The following is an 8,438-nucleotide window of genomic DNA, read 5'->3' on the forward strand; positions in this document are numbered from 1 at the left end:
CAGCTCTGGAGTATAATACAGGATGTAACTCAGGATCAGCACAGGATAAGTAATGTATGTACACAGTGACTGCACCAGCAGAATAGTGAGTGCAGCTCTGGAGTATAATACAGGATGTAACTCAGGATCAGTACAGGATAAGTAATGTATGTACACAGTGACTGCACCAGCAGAATAGTGAGTGCAGCTCTGGAGTATAATACAGGATGTAACTCAGGATCAGCACAGGATAAGTAATGTATGTACACAGTGACTCCACCAGCAGAATAGTGAGTGCAGCTCTGGAGTATAATACAGGATGTAACTCAGGATCAGTACAGGATAAGTAATGTATGTACACAGTGACTGCACCAGCAGAATAGTGAGTGCAGCTCTGGAGTATAATACAGGATGTAACTCAGGATCAGTACAGGATAAGTAATGTATGTACACAGTGACTGCACCAGCAGAATAGTGAGCGCAGCTCTGGAGTATAATACAGGATGTAACTCAGGATCAGTACAGGATAAGTCATGTATGTACATAGTGACTGCACCAGCAGAATAGTGAGTGCAGCTCTGGAGTATAATACAGGCAAGATGGGAAATCACAGAATAAAGAAATGTAACTCTGTCTAGAGAGAAAATTCCACCTCTCGCTTTCCCAGTGCCTTAGGCCTTAGGCACGGACCTGCAGATTATGGTAAACTGACCGGGTACCTGGAAGTTACGTGACCTGTGTGCTATAAGAGGAGTTTGCTGAGGTCACATGTTTCTCCATGACCCCTGTGCTGTAGATCATTTACATTACACAAGGGGCTACTGTGTTGCCTCCACTATGCTGGAAGGAAAGAGTTAATGGTGTAATCCAGAGAGGACCAGAATCCTACCACTCACTTCTATGGAAGGATTTCTATGCATTCTCTATGCACCTGTGCATCCGACCTCCTCGACCCATATAATACAATATACACTTTACTTTCTGGATGAAGTCTGTGCCATCATTAGGCTCCAAACAACCACCTAATTATATAAAGTATTGATCGTTTCCCGAATTCCTGCCCGACTTCAATAATGTCAGCATCTATGGGAGCCACAAAGCTCCGGGGCCATTAGGTCCATTGCCAGTAACTATGAGTAATTGTTTTGCATTTGCTCTGTGCCCAGAGGAGAACATGGAGATCAGACATCTAATCTGTTCTCACAAAAGAGTGACCTGGGCTGCAAGGTGACATCAGACCCCCCCATAATTCCATCTTGGGTCACCGCCAATTAAACTCCCTGGTAAATGTCACACCATCCAGAGGTGATAAGTGTTTCTGGAGGTGAAGGCGATTCCTCAGCTTATGGGTCCTTCTACATGGGCAGATACTTGCCTGTAACAAGGTCCTATAGATGGTATAGCACGTTTCTATGAACATTCATTAGGACAATGATTCCGTTTGCTTACAGCTTGTGAAATGCTTGAGATGGTCCTAAGACTTCCTGCTGTGAGAGGGGCAGAGAGAGCTGCTGCCTTCACAGCCAGGACACAGAGCTGATCAAACAGCCCCTCAAGAGACCAGAAAGGGACTTGTCATGATGGAGACTGAGGCGAATGGGGAGAAAATTAGTGAAATATCTAATGCTTTGGTGGCATAACCTAGCAATATCCCACCAATGTTCCAGGGGAGACAACCCCTTTAAACACCTTGTACGTGTTCTCTGGGTCACTGAGTGTCTGCGAGATATCACTGTATGAATGACGCCATCTTTTCTAGAGATATTACCAATCTGAGGTCTCTCTCCGGTGAGCAGACAGTCCTCCAGCTGGTGGGACCACTGGACACAACGGACATCTTATCTGCCACTACTACAGTAGTGTTTACCATGTGGTGGAGCTAGGAACTGTGGCCAGGACTAGTCCTGTATCTCAATACCCTGACGGATGCCCACCTGGCATGTCCTACCATTGTTTCAAAGAAATCCCAAAGTGATTGCAACCAGAGACCCCAAAAATCTGCAGTAACTATGACGCTTTTGAGCCTTGGTATCACACGACCAATGTGCAGAATAACTGGGTCCTAAACCCAAATGACCTAAATAAATGGAGCAGGAGTAACTGGTCCTGGATATTGGTGGCAGGAGCCATGCGATTATAGCTATTCACTTACTGTCTGTCTCGTCGCCAATCCCAGTGCACCCAACTCTGATTTATATGGTGTAAACCAGGAACCTAGGGATACAAAGCGTCACCTGTCCGTTATAACCATTCATCCCTATTTTTCCTTTTGCTTTTTTCCTTCCCCTTTGCTGTGCAGTTGGTGCTGTGTCCACAGACTGTACTTTCACAATGATACATTTTTTTAAAAAAGGACCTGCATTGATGCATGTTCATGTTCTGTGGCAGAAAGGTCTCACCATCAATGATGTCTTGTAGGACAGAGTTACAGATGTAGCAAATGTTATCTAAACATATAACACTCTAGCCATTTATTCTACCATTACCACAGGTGTATAACATCCAGTCTCTAGCCATGCAGTCTGCCACTACCACAGGTGTATCACCTCCAGCCTCTAGTCATTTAGCCTACCATTACCGCAGGTGTATACCATCAAGCCTCTAGCCATGCAGTCTGCCATTACCACAGGTGTATAACATCCAGCCTCTAGCCATTTATTCTACCATTACCACAGGTGTATAACATCCAGCCTCTAGCCATGCAGTCTGCCACTACCACAGGTGTATCACATCCAGCCTCTAGTCATTTAGCCTACCATTACCACAGGTGTATAACATCCAGACTCTAGCCATTTATTCTACCATTACCACAGGTGTATAACATCCAGCCTCTAGCCATGCAGTCTACCATTACCACAGTGTATAACATCCAGCCTCTAGCCATTTGTTCTACCATTACCACAGTGTATAACATTCAGCCTCTAGCCATGCTGTCTGCCACTACCACAGGTGTATCACATCCAGCCTCTAGCCATTTATTCTACCATTACCACAGTGTATAACATCCAGCCTCTAGCCATGCAGTCTACCATTACCACAGATGTATAACATCCAGCCTCTAGCCGTGCAGTCTGCCATTACCACAGGAGTATAATCTTCAGCCTCTAGCCATTTAGTCTACAATTACCACAGGGGAATAACAGCCAGCCTCTAGCCATGCAGTCTACCATTACCACAGTGGATAACATCCAGCCTCTACCCATGCAGTCTACCATTACCACAGGTGTATAACATCCATCCTCTAGCCATGCAGTATAATCATTACCACTGGTGTAAAACATCCACACCAAAGTTAGAGGTAGGTGGAGAGTCCTTAATAATTATTTTAGGGATTTAGGTCAAAAGCTTAGGGCAAGGGCCTCAAAGGTAGTGTTTTCCAAAATATTGCCTGTACCACGAGCCACACAAGAAAGGCAGCGGGAGATTAGAGAGGGGAACAAGTGGCTCAAGAACTGGTGCAGGAAGGAGGAGTTTGGGTTCCTGGAGAACTGGGCGACTTTTCTATCGGCTACAGGCTCTATCGTAGGGACGGGCTGCACCTCAATGGGGAAGGGGCAGCTGTGCTGGGGGGGAAGATGGCTAGAAGGTTGGAGGGGTGTTTAAACTAGGGACTGGGGGAGGGGAATTACGTTATAGAAGGAAAAGATAGTGCAGATAGAGACCGGGGGCAAGGTAGTGGGACTGGGGGAGGGGGGGGGGGAATGGAAGGAGGGAGTAGAACAGTTCAGAAGGAAAGGTGTAGGGTAAAAAACATACATAAACCTGACTAATAAACCGGGGAACTGGAATTAGTGATGTGTGAGGAGGACTACGACAGTGGGAATAACTGAGACATGGCTGGATGATAGCTATGACAGGGGGAATAACTAAGATACGGCTGGATGATAGCTCTGACAGTGGGAATAACTGAGACACGGCTGGATGATAGCTATGACAGGGGGAATAACTAAGACACGGCTGGATGATAGCTATGACAGTGGGAATAACTGAGACATGGCTGGATGATAGCTATGACAGTGGGAATAACTGAGACATGGCTGGATGATAGCTATGACAGTGGGAATAACTGAGACATGGCTGGATGATAGCTATGACAGTGGGAATAACTGAGACATGGCTGGATGATAGCTATGACAGTGGGAATAACTGAGACATGGCTGGATGATAGCTATGACAGTGGGAATAACTGAGACATGGATGGATGATAGATATGACAGTGGGAATAACTGAGACATGGCTGGATGATAGCTATGACAGTGGGAATAACTGAGACACGGCTGGATGATAGCTATGACAGTGGGAATAACTGAGACACGGCTGGATGATAGGTATGACAGTGTGAATAACTGAGACACGGCTGGATGATAGCTATGACAGTGGGAATAACTGAGACATGGCTGGATGATAGGTATGACAGTGGGAATAACTGAGACACGGCTGGATGATAGCTATGACAGTGAGAATAACTAAGACACGGCTGGATGATGGCTATGACAGTGGGAATAACTGAGACAAGGCTGGTTGATAGCTATGACAGTGGGAATAACTGAGACACGGCTGGATGATAGCTATGACAGTGGGAATAACTGAGACACGGCTGGATGATAGGTATGACAGTGGGAATAACTGAGACATGGCTGGATGATAGCTATGACAGTGGGAATAACTGAGACATGGCTGGATGATAGGTATGACAGTGGGAATAACTGAGACAAGGCTGGTTGATAGCTATGACAGTGGGAATAACTGAGACACGGCTGGATGATAGCTATGACAGTGGGAATAACTGAGACACGGCTGGATGATAGGTATGACAGTGTGAATAACTGAGACATGGCTGGATGATAGGTATGACAGTGTGAATAACTGAGACATGGCTGGATGATAGGTATGACAGTGGGAATAACTGAGACATGGCTGGATTATAGGTATGACAGTGGGAATAACTGAGACACGGCTGGATGATAGCTATGACAGTGGGAATAACTGAGACATGGCTGGATGATAGCTATGACAGTGGGAATAACTGAGACACGGCTGGATGATGGCTATGACAGTGGGAATAACTGAGACACGGCTGGATAATAGCTATGACAGTGGGAATAACTGAGACATGGCTGGATGATAGCTATGACAGTGGGAATAACTGAGACACGGCTGGATGATAGCTATGACAGTGGGAATAACTGAGACACGGCTGGATGATAGCTATGACAGTGAGAATAACAGATACACGGCTGGATGATAGCTATGACAGTGGGAATAACTGAGACATGGCTGGATGATAGCTATGACAGTGGGAATCACTGAGACATGGCTGGATGATAGCTATGACAGTGGGAATAACTGAGACACAGCTGGATGATAGCTATGACAGTGTGAATAACTGAGACACGGCTGGATGATAGCTATGACAGTGGGGATAACTGAGACATGGCTGGATGATAGCTATGACAGAGGGAATAACTGAGACACGGCTGGATGATAGCTATGACAGTGGAAATAACTGAGACACGGCTGGATGATAGCTATGACAGTGGGAATAACTGAGACATGGCTGGATGATAGCTATGACAGTGGGAATAACTGAGACATGGCTGGATGATAGCTATGACAGTGGGAATAACTGAGACATGGCTGGATGATAGCTATGACTGGGTAGTTAATGTACAGGGTTAAAGTCTGTTTAGAAAGGATCACCAAAATCGGAGAGGGGAAGGTGTTCTACTTTAGGTAAAGTCCTGTCTAAAGCCCACAGTCCAAGAAGATATCAGTGAGGGACATTAATGAGTCCACAGAAAATCTACTTCTAAACTAAATAGACGAGGCGGTAAATCATAATGAGGTGGTTATTATGAGGGACTTCAACTACCCAGATATAGACTGGGAAACTGAAACCTGTATATCTCTTAAAGGAAACAGGTTCTTGGCAATAACCAAAGACAATTACCTGTCACGGTCCCTCAGGTGACTGATGTCAGGAAATCAAGGAGATTGGCCGAGCGTGGAGGAATCTAACAGCCTCCTTGATTACTCTTAATTCAGTGTTGATAGGGTTAATGACCCCACCCTTCTGACTATGCGGTAGATAGCTTCATTTGGGTTTGGCTGAGCTGGTGTGAGTGTGTCTCTGGTGTTCCTGTTCTTCCATCTCTACAGAAGTTAAGTGTTGTGTTTGTTTGTATTTGTTATATTCCCTGTTGTATCTGGGCCTGAGACAGAGACTTCCATTCATCCATCTGGGGAGGAATGGGTTGTCTCTGGTCCTAACCTTTTCCAGGGCCTTATAGGAATATAAAGGCCAAGGTATCCTGCATATGAATATTCCTACCTTCAGGGTCTATTCATATTGATAGATAGTTAGGGCCCGAATTAGGGTTGTCTAGGAGGTGTCCTGTTTCTTCCCTAGTTTCCAGGCTCAGTTACTGTTCCCCTTCCCTCCTGTGTTCAGTGTAGAGTCCCCCCCCCCCCCACACTGATCGTGACATTACCTTTCCCAACTGGTTCAGGACCCGACTAGAGGGACGGCCATACTGGTCTTAGTATTAACCAATAGACCTGACAGAACAACAGACGTGCAGGTCGGGGGACACCTGGGAAATAGTGACCATAAAGTAATAACCATCCAATTATCATTCAAAAGAGGGTTTCTTAAGGGAGGAACAAAAATAACAAACTTCAAAAAAGCTAGATTTAGCCAACTAAGAGAGGCCATAGGCCTAACTAACTGGGACAAAGTCCTCAAAAATTAAAATACTGCCACAAAATAGGATATTTTTAAAAGCATCCTGAAATCTAATTGTGAGTCTTATTGGAATAAAGGTTAAGGAACAAAAAAAAACTATGTGGACAAACAGAACTGTAAAGAAAGCAATAAATGACAAAAAGAAAGCATATAAATCACTAAAACAGGAGGGGTCGAGGAAGCACTGAAAAACTATAGGGAAAAATATAGAATATGTAAAAAACTAATAAAAGCGGCCAAACTAGAGACCGAGAGATTAATTGCCAAGAGAGTAAAACTAACCCTAAAATGTTCTTTAATTATATAAATGGTAAAAAGTATAAATCTGAAGGTGTCGGCCTCTACAGAGTGATGAGGGGGGAGTCGCAGAGAGCGACGAGGAGAAAGCAAAGCTGTTAAATATTTTTTTCTCCACTTTATTCACTGAGAAAAATAAACTGTCAGATGACATGCAGAATGTTAGTATCCTAAGAGTATTAAGTAATGTCATAGCCAGACCCTTATTTCTGACTCTATACTGACAGGGAATGTCCCACAGGATTGGCGCATGGCAAATGTGGTGCCAATAATCAAAAAGGGTCCAAAAACAGAGCCCGGAAACTATAGGCCGGTGAGTTTAACATCTGTCATGGGTAAACTGTTTGAATGTTTTCGAAGGCTACTTTTACACTACGTTATTCTTTTCCGGTATTGAGTTCCGTCACAGGGGCTCAATACCGGAAAAAAACGCTTCAGTTTCATCCTAATGCTTTCTGAATGGAGAGCAATCCATTCAGGATGCATCAGGATGTCTTCAGTTCAGTCCCTTTACGGTATTTGGCCGGAGAAAATACTGCAGCATGCATGTATTTTCTCCAGATAAAATTCCGGAACACTTGCCGGAATGCCGGATCCGGCATTAATTCCCATTGAAATGTATCAATGCGGGATCCGGTACCAAGTGTTCTGGAAAACCGGATCCGGTTTCCTGATCTGCGCATGGGCAGACCTTTAAAAATCAGAAAAAATACCCTTTTTCCGGATGACATCAGAGAGACAGATCCGGAATTTCAATGCATTTCTCAGACGGATCCGCATCCATCTACAAATAATATCTGTTTGCATACGGATTTCTGGATCCGGCAGACAGTTCTGGCGACGGAACTGCCTGCCGGATCCTCACAACACAAGTGTGAAAGTACCCTAACAGATGCTATCTTGGAGTACCTCAATAAAAATAAGCAAATAACGCCATATCAGCATGGCTTCCTGAGGGAGCAGCTAAGTAAAGAAAAACGAGTGGCCATCATTACTTTAAGAAATGAAGGTCAGTCAGTGCGAAAAATTGGGAAAACTTTGAAAGTGTCCCCAAGTGCAGTCACAAAAACCATCAAGCGCTACAAAGAAACTGGCTCACATGCGGACCGCCCCAGGAAAGAAAGACCAAGAGTCACCTCTGCTGCGGAGGATAAGTTCATCCGAGTCACCAGCCTCAGAAATCGCAGGTTAACAGCAGCTCAGATTAGAGACCAGGTCAATGCCACCCAGAGTTCTAGCAGCAGACACATCTCTAGAACAACTGTTAAGAGGAGACTGTGTGAATCAGGCCTTCATGGTAGAAGATCTGCTAGGAAACCACTGCCAAGGACAGGCAACAAGCAGAAGAGACTTGTTTGGGCTAAAGAACACAAGGAATGGACATTAGACCAGTGGAAATCTGTGCTTTGGTCTGATG

At 44.8% G+C, this 8,438-nt stretch overlaps 1 protein-coding gene across 1 annotated transcript in view; it reads right to left on the reverse strand.

Moving 5' to 3' along the window:
• CASR (calcium sensing receptor) overlaps positions 1–8,438 on the reverse strand; it is a 165,777-nt gene that overhangs the window by 70,023 nt on the left and 87,316 nt on the right. The window lies entirely within an intron of this gene.

This window comes from Bufo gargarizans, chromosome 3 (assembly GCF_014858855.1).
Source record: "Bufo gargarizans isolate SCDJY-AF-19 chromosome 3, ASM1485885v1, whole genome shotgun sequence".
Lineage (NCBI taxonomy): Eukaryota > Metazoa > Chordata > Amphibia > Anura > Bufonidae > Bufo > Bufo gargarizans.